At 38.3% G+C, this 13610-nt stretch overlaps 1 protein-coding gene and 1 pseudogene across 1 annotated transcript in view; one reads left to right on the top strand and one right to left on the bottom strand.

Moving 5' to 3' along the window:
* LOC114031725 (lipoxygenase homology domain-containing protein 1-like) overlaps positions 1-13610 on the top strand; it is a gene marked incomplete at its 3' end in the record, with an annotated part of 576714 nt that overhangs the window by 224082 nt on the left and 339022 nt on the right. The gene's annotated exons all lie outside the window — the stretch shown is intronic.
* Positions 9986-10309, bottom strand: LOC114031869 (annotated as a pseudogene).

Genomic DNA, 13610 nt, shown 5'->3' with positions numbered 1-13610 from the left:
AAGCAGTAGTTACTCTATCATCTGTTTCCACAAATCACCTCCTTCTATGCCTCTTGTTCCCAGAAGCTATAAAGTCTCTTTCTTCTATTCCCTAGTCTGTCTCATTGGAGGTAATGAATTCATTGATATGAGAGCCAGACTATCAACGAAACCTCTCTGAATAAAGTCCCATGGGCTCTCATCTTCGTCATCTAGATAACATCATGTTAACCCATGGCCAAAGTTCACTGCTTTCATGAACTGACGGCTCAGCCTGCTAGGGTTAGGTACCCTTCCTCTACCAGTGACTTTTTCCTCCCCGTATCTCCCTGGCTATCATACATTTCTCTCTGGCATTTTTTTTTTAAATCCAACTTGTGCTCACTTGTCTTCTTGTGAATTTCTCCCTATTACTTCTAAACTTCCTGCATTGGGAGCATTCATCACCCACCAGCTGGTGACATCTTGCCCTGTTACAGCCTGCACGTGGCAAGTTATTTTTAAAATATAAAATCACTCATAAGGCAATATGGGGGCAAATGATGAGTGTGAGTAGGTTGCAACACATATCAAATAAGGAAGTATGAAGAAGAACCAGAGTACAGAATGCCATAAAAAAAAAAGTATGATAAAAAAGACCATACTGGCCACTTAGTGAGAGCAAGGGATAGCCAATGGACAGTCTTTCTTTTCTGTCAGTGTCATTGTGATGTGAAGAGAATGCACAGAAGCCCCAAACATATTATGCGGAACCCCTGGGCCAAATTTAAGGGAAAATATGGACCAATTCACACAAGATGGTCAGGCATGGATGGATTGTGATCTGCATTGCTGGAGGAAACATCCATAGAAACAAGATCACAAATCCATGTCAGTATTTGAGTTTTTTTTTAAATAAAAGCCAATTTGTCTGTATCAAGGGCTGTTATCCTCTTTCTCAGTTATCTATATCTCTAAAAAGTCTACCTTGTTGGTTTAGTTGAGTTCAAATCCACCCTCATCACTTAATCTCCCTTAGCCTCAGCTGCCTTTATCTGTTGTTGTTTAGTCATTTTTCAGTCATGTCCAACTCTTTGTGACCCTTTTTGGGATTTTCCTGGCAAAGATACTGGAGTGGTTTGCTATTTCCTTCTCTAGCTCATTTTATAGATGAGGAACTGAGGCAAACAGGGTTAAGCAACTTGTCCAAGGTCACACAGATAGTAAGTATCTGAGGCTGTATTTGATCTCAGGAAGAGTCTTCCTGACTCCAAGTGCCGCACTCTATCCACTGCACTGTCTGGCTGCACCACCTTATCTGTAAAATGGGGTTAATAATACCACCTACCTCCCAGAATTGTTTTGAGAATAAAGAGATAATATTTATAAAGTGGTTTTCAAATCTTAAAGCATTATGTAAATGCTAGCTATTAGTATTAGTATTGTTACTAGCCCAGATAATTCTACCTGAAGGTACTAATATTACTCAGAAACAGCTTTCCAAATTTCTGGTGTTATGTCTAGAAGTAAATAATCAGCTTCTATAGCACTGGCCCCATACATCCTTAAAGTGAGAGCTGATATAACAGTGATTAAAAAAAAGAAAGAAATAAGGTATATTCCTTCAAGAAATTTGCCATGTATTAGAGACAAGGGGGTAAAGATGAAAGAACATTCTGTTTAAATCCTAGCCATGGACTTGACTGGTTATGTGACCCCCACCAAGTCACAATTTCTGAGCTCTGTTTTCTCTTCTATAAAATGGGATAATGTTGTGTTACATCTGTAAGGATCCTTGAATTGTGTACCTCACAGAGTTATTAGAAGAATGCTTTATAAGTATGTATGAGCGATATAAATATAGATTATTTTTGTTCTTATATGCATGTGATATTATTACCTAAAAAACTGATCTGGATAAAATGATACCTAACATGTGAGTGGGATGAGGTATAGATATAACAATAAAAAGACAAGTTTTGACTTTCCAGACTTCCTCCTTGAAATGAACTAGGCTACACATACAGAGGAAAATACAACCACATGCACAGATATGTGTTCTATTTTCAGGCTACTGTTGCATCTGATGCATTTCAGAAGGAATTTTTCTATTACCTGCTTTCTGAAAATAAGGATAGTTTACCTATCTTCTTTACCCATATTAATACTCTTTTTTTCTCTTGTCATTGTTATTCTTTGCTTTTCTAGAACTATATCAAATAATAGTGAGGAAAAGAGGCATCTTTGTTTTACTCCTGTTTTTATCAGGAAAGCTTCTTGTGTATAGTTATTGATTATAATGTATTCTTGTCATTTTAGATAGATGTTTTAAAGTACATATATATGTATATATATTTCCCTCTATGTCTATACTTTATAGGGTTTTTAGCATAAATCAATATTGTACTCTGTCAAAGGCTTTTTTTTTTGCATCTGTTAAAATTGTCATGTAGTTTTGGATGACTCTCTTCAGAAGGAGAAGAAAGGAAAGAGAGATGGAGAACAGGAAAATGAGACTTCAAAAAGGGTATTGATTAGATTTATCCCCTCATCCTAAGCACAGATAGTCTAACAATTTAAATCTCCAGATAGTATCACAACAGATGAAGAGACCAAGGTTCAGAGGGGTTGTTATTTGCCTATAGTAAGTATTGGAGGTGGGAGCTGAGCCTAATTCTTCCTGAACCCAAGTTCAGCAGTAATTCATTTATTCCACAAATATCCCACAAAACAATATATTCAGTGCCTTGTGTTGTAGACACTGAGGAATGTGGGAACATAAGGAAAGACCACATGATATAGTGTATAAGGTACTGGATTTGTCAGGTTGACCTGGGTTTATATAGTACTTCAGTAACTTAATAGTTATTTAAAACTAATAAAGTCATTTAACCTCTCTGGGCATCAGTTTCCTCATCTGTTTAATGGTCTATAAAGTCCTTTTCTGCCCCTAAATCTATGATCCTATGATCCTTGTTCTGAAGGAGCTTACAGTCTCATAAGGAATATACACAATAATATTAATTAGAATATGAGAAGTTCATAAGAGGAATACAAAGTACTATGAAGTCAGATGAGGAAAAATGTCTACATCTAGTGCGGGGAAATCAATAATAGCTTTGTGGAGGAGAAGGTGGCATTTAATCTGGGTCTGTAAGAATATATAGGATGTTATAAAGAGTAAGAGAGGTCATTCTAGGCATTGGGAACAACATAGGCAAAGGTGAGGAGGTGGGGAAGCATAAAGTCTATTTGAAAGGTAACAGGTTTGGCTGAAAAATGGTATATGAAGAAGTTGGGTGAGCCATGGTGGAAGGTAGCTTGGAGTCAGATTGGGGTGGGATAAGGAGAGAAGTCCTTGAATGTCATGCTGAAGAGTTTAATCCTTCTTCAGAAGTCAATGGGAAGCCTGAAGCTGTACCACCTATGACCATAACCCAGGAATTGCACAGGTTTCCCAGGAGGCAAGAATAGGTTTTTATGTTAATGTTTTCTTGCATAATAGCTAATATGTGCTATTGTAAATCAGCAGGGGGAGCTCTGCAAATGAACTTTAAATGCTTTTGAGGATATTCCTAAAACTACATTCAGTTCTTTTAGGAATTAAAACAATGATGAAATTTTATGTGTTTAAAAAAATCCTGCTTTTCTTTTCAGTTTCTGGCTTTTCAATAGATTAAGGTTCATGGTAATGGAAAAAGTCTTTTCAAAGAAATTTTTTTTCTATCTTTTTCTATCTTCTCCCTTTATCTTTTCCAGCACAAATTGCAGTTTTAAAGTTGGGAACCACAGGTTAGGGTTTTTGTTTTTTTTTTTTAAATCAGTCCTGTTAGATCTGTTTTACCATAAATTCTAGCAAATAAACTCTGGCTAAAGTCAGCACTTTGTTTTTTCTTAGTGCCATTGTTTATATGGAGAGTACTAAAAGAAAGACATATCTGAATAAACAAAAGAAAAGCATGTTTTTAAAGAATAAATTACCATATTTTATATTTTCCCTTCATTACTGGCTTATATAAACCCTAAATGTTGTCAATTATTAGTATTTATTTTTAGACTCTCTTTGTCTCTGTCTCTTTCTGTCTTTTTCTCTCTGACTGTCTGGCTATATCTGTCTGTCTCTCCCTCTAATTTTCTCACCTATTTTTCCTTTCTAAGTAGCTGCATCACTGGGGACCCTACTGGCCAGTTCCAGTTGGGCAATCCTGCTTTCCTTTGTTCCTTCTTTCCCTCCTTTCTTTCTTTCCTTCTTCTTTCCTTCCCTCCTTCCCTACTTTCCTCCTTGTTTTTTTCCTTCTTTCCCTTCCTCCTTCCCTTCTTCCCTACCCCCTCTCCCTCCTGTCCCTATGTCCACATAGGGAATCATACCCTTACCTGTGTGTTATTTGTCCAAAGGAATATTAATTTTAATTACTGAAACCTCGCAAGATATCTTGGGGTTTGTGGATTCGATTTTTTTCTTTTCACTACTTATTTATTCCATCATTAAAAAAAACTGGGACAGCCAACTCTTTTGCCCCATGTAGTTTCATTTATGATTTCTTGAAATACAGCACTGGAAAACTGGGTTTGATAAAGCCCATTAGTATTCAAATGGAGCCACCTGACCATGCCTTAAACCCAAGTCACTCTGGCTCTCAGTGATTGGCCAATAATAGGTCCCCAGCCCATGTCTCACTTGGTCATTTTGTTCTGGCCAGAAACTCTGAGGGTCTTCCCCTCCCAGATTGATTTTTTTTTTTTTTTGAGTAGAGAAAGAAGTCTTTTTTTTTTTGCCTCATTTCTTACTTAGCCTTAATCACTTAATGGGTATTGCCTCAGAAAAACTGAGACCTGAGAAAGACCTAAGCTTAAAAAGGCCATGGTATCCTACTGCATTGGGGCCATCTCCCATCATCCTGATATATGTCTTGCCACTGGACCTAGGTGACTCTGGAGGAAGGAGTGAGACTGGTGACTTTGGATAGCCCTGCCTCACTTAACTCCAATTCCCTTGCAAATCAAGATATCACCTTCCTGATGTCATTGGTCCTCTTTGAGAATGAAGGACAAACAACAACAATTTTTCTTTGCCAAGGACAACCCTGCTATATGCTACTCTTCGTGACATCCCTCCCAGCTTTACCGATAGGTTACCCTCATGATCTTTCTAATCTTTATTCTCTTTCTATTTGTTGGTTTCTTCCCTGCTATTGCTAAACATATCCAAATCTCCCCAGTTTGAAATATCCTACCATCTCCTCAAAAATATTGTCTTCTGTCTCCTTTTTCACAGTCAAATTCCCAGAAAAAGCTACCTACACCTGTTGCCTTCACTTCGTCTCCTCTTAAGCACTTCTCAACCTTTTGTAATCTGCTTTCTTACCTTAGCACTGAAATTACTCACCCAATGTCACCAGTGTTCTCTTAAAAGTCACCTATGATGGTCTTTTTATTAATCCTCATCCTCTTCAACCTCTCTGTGTCATTTGACATGGTTGCCTATCTTTTCCTTCTGGATTTTCTCTTTAGATTTTCATTACTTTACACTTTTGGTTCTCCCCTTAACTGTGTGACCATTCCTCACTTCCCTTGGCTGGTTTATGATTGAATATCATATCCCTTAATTTGTAAATGTAGCCCTGAGCCTGGGGCCCTTTTCTCTCTCTCTTTACAATTAGTGACTTCAGTTTCATGGGTTTAATAATTATCTTTATGCAGAATATTCCCAAACTTTTATACCAAACCCTAGTCCAGGGGTGGGGAACCTGTGCCCTTCAGGCCACATGTGACCTTCTATATCCTCAAGTGTGGCCCTTTGACTGAATGCAAACTTCACAGAACAAATCCGTTTATTAATGATTTATTATTGTTTTGTGAAGTTTAGATTCAGTCAAAGGGCCACATGTGGCCTCGTCTTTCCCCTGATATACAATTGTGCATCTCTGATGGTTAATTGGATATTTCAAATTTATCGTGCCCAAAACTGAATTCATTATCTTTCCCTCAAAATTTCTATATTTTTTGAAGCCATCAGAATCCTTCTAATCACTCATATTCCCAAACTCAGCATAGTTTCGAGTTTTACTTATGCTCACCTCATATTTCTAATCAGTTGTTGATGATTGTTGTTTCTACCTCCACAAACTCTTTCTTGCTCAACTCTTTCCTCAGTCTAATTCATTTATCTTTTTTGGAACTGCTAATGTGATTTTCCTAAAGCACCCCTCTGATCACATAATTACCCCATTCAATTAGCTCCAGTGTCTCCCTGTTTTTAGGACCAAATGCAACTCCTCTATTTGTCATTTAAAGCTATGCACAAGCATATTGTTCCAACCTTGCCAGTTTTCTCACATATTGCTTTCCTCTATGCACTCTACACTCCAGCCTGAGTGGTTTATACTCACTTATAACACTCCATCTCCTGTGCCTTTGCACTGTCTGTCCTCCGTGTTGGGAATGCTCTCCCTCCTCAAATTCACCTCTTCATCCTCTTGTTTCTTTCCAAAAAGTGCTCAATTTTTTTTTACCCTGCTCAATTTTCACCTTCTACATAAAGACTTTCCTCATCTCCCAACTAGTAGTGTCCTCTCCAATATAGATTTATCTTTTATTTATTTTGTATGCACTTGTATACACATATTTTTTTTCTCCCTCATAGATTGTAAGTCCTTCCCTGGCATAAAATAGATGCTTTATAAATGTTTATTGATTGATTTTGGGGCCACAGCCTATGTTTTGACCAATATGATAATAATCCTATACAAATCAAGAGCTATGGATCATGATCAGTAGGAAGTTGGCTTCAAAGCCAAAAAGACCTGAATATAAATCCTGCCACTGATACATACTGGCTTTGTGACCTTGGGAAAGTCACTTCACCGCTCTATATCCCCAAAGACCTTTAACTGCAGAAAAGGTGCTGATATGTATTGGTGACAAAGTTTCCTCATTCTGAGAATTCTTTATACTAATGAAATCACAAGTCTAGTCCCTGACCCTCTATTTCATAGTTGTAGATCACCTCACAAGTTATGGAAAAGTCAATGATAGAATTTCAAGTGAGATATACCCAGATTAAACATTTTGAGCAGTTCTTCATGCCCTTTGCTAAATGACAAATAGGATGTTATGTACATTATCTCATTTGAAGCTCACCATCTCTTGAGATAAGTATAAAGTTTGTATAATCTTCATTCTATGGATGAAGAAACCAAGACTCAGAAGGCTGGGACACTCTAAAGTTCATACCTCTAGTAAGCGTTTGAGCTGCGAATCAAACCCAACTCTTTTGACTCCATATCTAATTCTCACATATTATACTCCATCTCCTGTCATCGTTGCAAGGTGAGTCCAACATAGCTATTGAGTTTCTTAGACTTTCTTGAACCCTAAGTTTCTTAGGGTTCCTTGAGCCACTGACATAAATAAGCTTTAGTCTTACTGGAGGCAGGGTTATAACTAGGGCAGGACCCTAGGGGTCAACAACTTGGGAAGTAACTGTGGCAGTTCTTTGGCTCCAGTCAGTGACCCAACTGCTAGTCCTCCCAGTGATCCCTTCTGGATATTCTTAGGAGCCTATCGATATATCTCTTTCCCTGCAGGGCCAGCCTTCTTCCATTATCATGTGGTAATGTCATTTCTGCTGGCATTTCTCCCTTTCTTCCTTCTCAGAGCTCAAAGGATGGAGGCATTGAGAAGACTCTCTGGGAGAGCACTATCTCACCTCTTGATTTGACTGCATAACACCCAGAGAGATAGTCCTTTGTACCACTGTAATATCTCCCTCCCCCTCACCAGTGCCCCAATTTAATTTGCTTTTGGAGTAAGAATTTGTAGTTATGGCTCTGCTTTAAAGATAATGCTTTGATTCCCAGGAGAAAAACTGCCATAGCATCACCAAAGAGAGATCAGCAGTCATTGGATATCAATTATTGTGACTACATTTTGCATTTACATTTTGTATCTATAGAGTGTCAGGAAAAGAAAAGAAAAAACACATGAAGAAACCACACTTTTTTTATGATTTTAAGAGGTGCTTTTAAAGTCATAAAATCTCTTCCTTTTTATAGATAAGAAAACTCAAGCCCAGGGAGGTCTTGAAGGACTTTCCTGAGATCATACAAGTAGCTATAGCAGCAAAGTTGGGAGCAGAACATATCTCCCAGATCCTGAATGTTGTTCTTTCTAATTAGCTATGCTGCAATTTGGTTCACTTAAAGAAACACTCCTCAAAGTGCTTGTCTATATAGAATTTAAAGAAGGTTTAGGGTATGAGTATTGGTGCATTCATGAAAAAAATACCTAGCTCTAAGCCCCAGATAATCTTAGGATTATCTAAGGCAGCTCTACTTTTATAAAGTTTCAAACCACTTGGTAAATGTGTCCCTGTTCCTTTTCATTTTCATTCACCTCTGAATTTCGCCAGGAACAACCAGAAAAGGTTAAAAACAAATTCTGAAATACTGTGAGAAAGATAGTTTGTTCTTGAGGATTTTCCAGTCTAACAAACAGGAAGAAATATCAGAGGTATGCTGAGAACAAAACCTCTTCTCAAAAGAATCTCTAGCAAAATGTTTAAACTCAAAAGACTCCAGCAGTTCAGAGAAAACATTCTGCAAGATTCTTTGCTTATTTGAACCAATTTTAATATATTTTTGAGTTTCTGATAAACGAACTGTTCTAAACACTACAGTTGATTCTCATTGTTCAATCTAACTGTAACATGCTTAGTCAGTCAGTAGATATTTGTTAAATGCCTACTATGTTCCATGCTGTATACTAAGGGTACAAAGTAAGGCAAAAAAAAAGTCCTCATTCTCAAGGAGCTCACAGTCCAGTGGGGGAGACAATATGCAAAGAACTATGTACCATCAAGGTATATACAGGTTAAATTTGAAATAATCAACAGAGCGGAGACAGTAAAATTAAGAGGGAATCAGGAAAGACTTTCTTTAAAAGATAAAATTTCATCTGGGACTTGAATGAAGTCAAGGAAACCAGGAGGCAGAGATGAACAGGGAAGAATTCAAGGCATGGGGACCAGTCAGTGAAAATGCCCAGACTTGGGAGATACAGTGAACAACAAGGAGACCAGTGTCAATAGATTGCAGATTATATACATAATCTGCATGGGGGGGTAGGGGTAGGAGATAAGGTGTAAGAAGACTGGACAGGTGGAAAGGGATAGGTTATGAATATCAGAGGATGTTATACAACTAGATGGTGAAATGGTTAGAGTACTGGGCCTGGAGTTAGGAAGAGCTGAGTTTAAATTTGGCCTTAGACATTTATCAGCTGTGTGATCCTGGGCAAGTCATTTAACCTCTGTCCATTTCAGTTTCCTTGTCTGTAAAATAGGGATAACAATAGCATCTATTGCCCAGGGTTATGAGGATCAAATGATATAATTTGATTGTATTAGCACAGTGCCTGGCAATTAGTAAGTCTTATATAAATGTTAGTTATTATTATTATTGTTGTCATGATGATAATGATGATGATAGTGTTTGATACTGAAGGCACTAGAGAGCCATTGGAGTTTATTGAGTTGGGGGGGCTTGGCCTATGCTTAAGGAAGATCACTTTGGCAGTTGAGTAGAGGATGAATTTGTGTGGAGGAAGATTTGTGGCAGGCAGAAAACCCAGGAGGATATGTGATGAGGGCCTATACCAAGGTGGTAGCAGTATCAGAAAGGAGCATATGTGAGAAATGCTATGGAGTTAAAATGGTGTGGTATCCAGGTAACTGGATATGGTGGTGGAGGAAGAGGGGATGGGAAGAAGATGAGATAGAGTGAAAGGAATCAAAGGGTAACTCACACCCAAGTTGTGAGTCTGGGTGACTGCTAGAATGGTGGTATCCTCAACTGTAACAGGGAACTTCAGAAGAGGGGAGGATATTGGGGAAAAGATAATGGTTTGGTTTTGGACATGTTGAGTTTAAGATGTCTTACTGGCATCTGCTCCTAGTAATTCTTTTTTTTTTCTTTTTTTTTTTTTCAAATCTTTACTGGGTAAATGGGGAAGGTTGGCAGGGTCCAGTTTAGTCCTTCTTGGCAGCAGCATTCCTCATGGCAGCTAGGACACTGCTGAGCTCCTTTCTCTTCCTCTTGGCCTAGATGTGAGTTCCCGCCCTTTTTTTGATGAACTTAAGGGCTCGCTTATCCTTGGAGACCTTTAACAATTCCATGGCCTGCCTCTCATAAGGGGCAAATCCACACACCTCCCGGATCATATCTCTCACAAACTTGGTGTGTTTGGTCAAGCTCCCATGCCAGTGGCAGTGTCGTGGCTTTGAAACGTCTTTGGTAACTTTGTGGCCCTTGTTGAGGCCTACGGCCATGGGGAATCAGATGGCCATGGCTGCAGCGCTACTGTAGGCCCAATGGCAGCCACAGCCTGCTTCTAGTAATTCAATGGGCACTTGGGAGTGAGAGTTCACAGGTAAGCAGATAGGTTAAGACTAAATAAAGAGATCTGAGAATCATCTGTATAGCGATGACAATTGAATCCATGGGAGCTGATGAGATCAGCAAGTAAAATAATATAGAAGAAGAGAAGAGAGTCCAGGACAGAAAAGTGTGGGACATCCACAGTTAGCAGGCATAACCCGGATGAAGATCCAGCAAGGGATACTGAGGAGAGGTCTGAGGTAAGGGGAATATAAGAGTACAGTATACTCCACTGGCATATAAAAATGTCTAGAAACTGAGAGGAAGGCTTTCAGCTTGTTGGATTGACCCCATGAGTTGGATTTATAGGCTCATACGGAGGAGAATTGCACAGAATAGTAGGATATGGATGAGCTGTGATCTGTATAACTGGAGAGAGTTGTCTATATCAATGAGGTCACAGATTTGTGGAATATCACAGGATAGGCCGGGGAGGTAGAAGTGGGTGACTCACTAGTTATTTCTCACTAGTGGCTGCTTCTACCACTAACGAACAATGCAGAACTCTACAATCCCAGTCTCAGTACAAATTTATAGCCATTTGTTTTGTTTTGAAGTTCCCAATAACTCTGGTAGTTCTACCTTACAGTTTTGGAAATCTATACTTTTTGGTTTGTTTTTCCTCATTCACTCAAGATTCCCTCATTCTGACTCCTTATATCATGACCTAGAAAACAACAGTTTTTTTCAGCATCATCCATGTAGTTTGCTGTTCACTTCCCACATCTTTTTTTTTCCCTTCCAATACACTTCCTTCTCTTTCAAAGCCCCTACCTTTATCTTGAAGAAGAGATGAAAGCATTGTACCTTGGTCTTCAAATCCTTTGGTTTCCTGTTCAGAACCTCATAGTTTCTTTTCACATCATCATTCATCCATTAATCAGCAGGGGAGGTTAGCAGTCATTGTGCTTGAGAAAAGATAAAGGATTTCCATTGTATTTCTGATAAGTTCTGAGGAAAACAATATACCTTCCAAAGGCCATGCTAAGACTGCATGTAAGCTGTCTTTGTACCCCTCAGAAAACAGTCACCGTTAACTGCTATCTATTTCTTTCAGCAGCTAGAAGCAGCTAGGTGGCACAGTGGATGGAACACCAGGCCTAGTGTCAGGATAAACCTGAGTTCAAATCTGGCTTCAGACACTTGCTAGCTCAGTGACCCTGGGCAAGTCACTTAACTTTGTTTGCCTTTTCTCATCTGGAGAAGGAAATGGCAAAGCACTCCAGTATCTTTGCTAAGAAAACCCCAAATGTGGTCACAAAGAATCATGAAGATTCAAACATGACTGAAATGAATGAACAATAGCAGTCTCTTTTTCTTAGTGTTTCTAATAGGTTTCCTTGTACTGGCTGTCTAAAAATTACTTTAATCGTTTAGTGTAGCAAGGCATGTTGCTAATTTAGAACATCTAAAATTCACCCTTAATGAAAAAAGTTAATTCCCGGCATTAGGCTTCTATAAGTCTAATAAGTCTAACTTCCATGGATGTCTGTAAGTTCCAAAGCCCAAATTTCTATTTATTCCCTTTCTTCTCTGTGTCATTCAGAGCTCCTGATACTACTTTTGACTCTTTTCAATCTCTTCATAATCTTTTTTTTTCCCTCTGTCTTCTATCATGAATTATTTCTTCCATCTTGTACTGGTGATGACATGATTCCTCCTGTCCCCCAGCCTAGTTGATGTAATCACAGAAAGGGGCAGAAAGTAGAGGTAAAGTATAAATTGTTCAAGTGTAAAGATGATTGACCTTTTATGCCATTACAAAGTATGAAGAAACCTTCCTGTTGGAATTGGAAGGATGGTTTGCCATTGCTTGGCTGAAGATTGTGCCCTTCACAAGTAGCCTTTAAAACATTAAGCTTATGAGCCCTAGATGTAATTGATGCAGTAAAAACTTTTCTCAGCTTTGTGGAGCATGCCCCCCCCCCCCCCCGTGCTTTTCTGCAGGGGGTATTCCTCTCCTTTCTTTCTACTCATGTTGTTTGACAGCAGAGCTACTCACCTAGTGGGAGATGTCACTTCCAGCAGGGACAAAAAGATATATAGATTGACAGATCAGGAAGTGGCTCCAAGGAGCATGACCCTTGGCAGCAGAGAAGAGAGTCAATCATAGATTTAAGCTCCATACATGTTGAGAACTGAGCTTCAGAGAGGAACAGGCCCAGAGAGCTCAATAGCAGTATGTACCCCACACTTAATCTGCTTTGATGTTCAGCATGAATATATTATGAGAGAAGGGACAATGGATCTCTGTGGGGCCAGATGCATTAGTTGCCTTGGCTACATGTGTTCCCTACAAGTATATCTCATTTCTAATGTATTTTAGGTTTGTGTTCAATCTTCCAACTGATGCTCTATATGTTTGTTGGAGAGTACACCCAAGTTTTATGGAGGAATATTGCTTTTATTTTATTTATTTTTAATTTATTTTTATTTATTTACTGTCTTTACTATGGAATCAGTGAATGCTTTGTCTTTGAACTAATTATGTCTTAGAAGTAGACTGCCAGAAGCTTTACATACGCTCACATACACACACACACACATACTCTAAAAGACAAACAAAAAACTTTTTGTTTTCTGAAATAAGCAGGAACACAAAATTCTCTACTGATCTACCACCTTCTTTTCCTATTCAATTGTTCTGTAATATTAGTATTCCTCTTCATTTTAGAAAAGTTCTCTTGCTTTCTATATCTTCTACATTTAAATGCTATCTTTTGTAGAATCCCTGATAATTTTCTCTGAAAACTGATATAGTAATTTACTTGTTTATTGAATTTCAGATTGCAGAATACCACCTTCAAACTAGGTTTCTGCTTTCCTTTTGTTTCTGATAATCCACTCAGGTATTAGCATTTATCACTTGTTACACATTATATTTGGCAATGTGTTACCATTTCATTGTAAAGGACAGCTTTCTACATTCCTAAGTTTAATCATTGTGACCTTTCAAAAGTTTATCATCACTTATTGCTTAAGAACTGAAAGAGCATTTTTTTTTCCAAAAAAAGAAACTGAAGAGACAAGATTTTTGGATATTTCCTCACATCTTTAAAAAGAGCAAGTTGAATCATAATTCCTTGGTGTTCTATTTTGAGTTGTCATGATTTTAAAGTTAAATGGAGCTGATTCAGAAATGCTCTTTCCATAAAACTTTAACTGACATCAGAGGTATTTGGTCTAAAGTAGGGAGGTTCCTTAGAAAATTTGCTA

The sequence above is a fragment of the Vombatus ursinus genome, unplaced genomic scaffold (assembly GCF_900497805.2).
Source record: "Vombatus ursinus unplaced genomic scaffold, bare-nosed wombat genome assembly UNPS02015255.1, whole genome shotgun sequence".
NCBI lineage: Eukaryota > Metazoa > Chordata > Mammalia > Diprotodontia > Vombatidae > Vombatus > Vombatus ursinus.
This window is presented reverse-complemented; position numbering and strand designations above follow the sequence as displayed.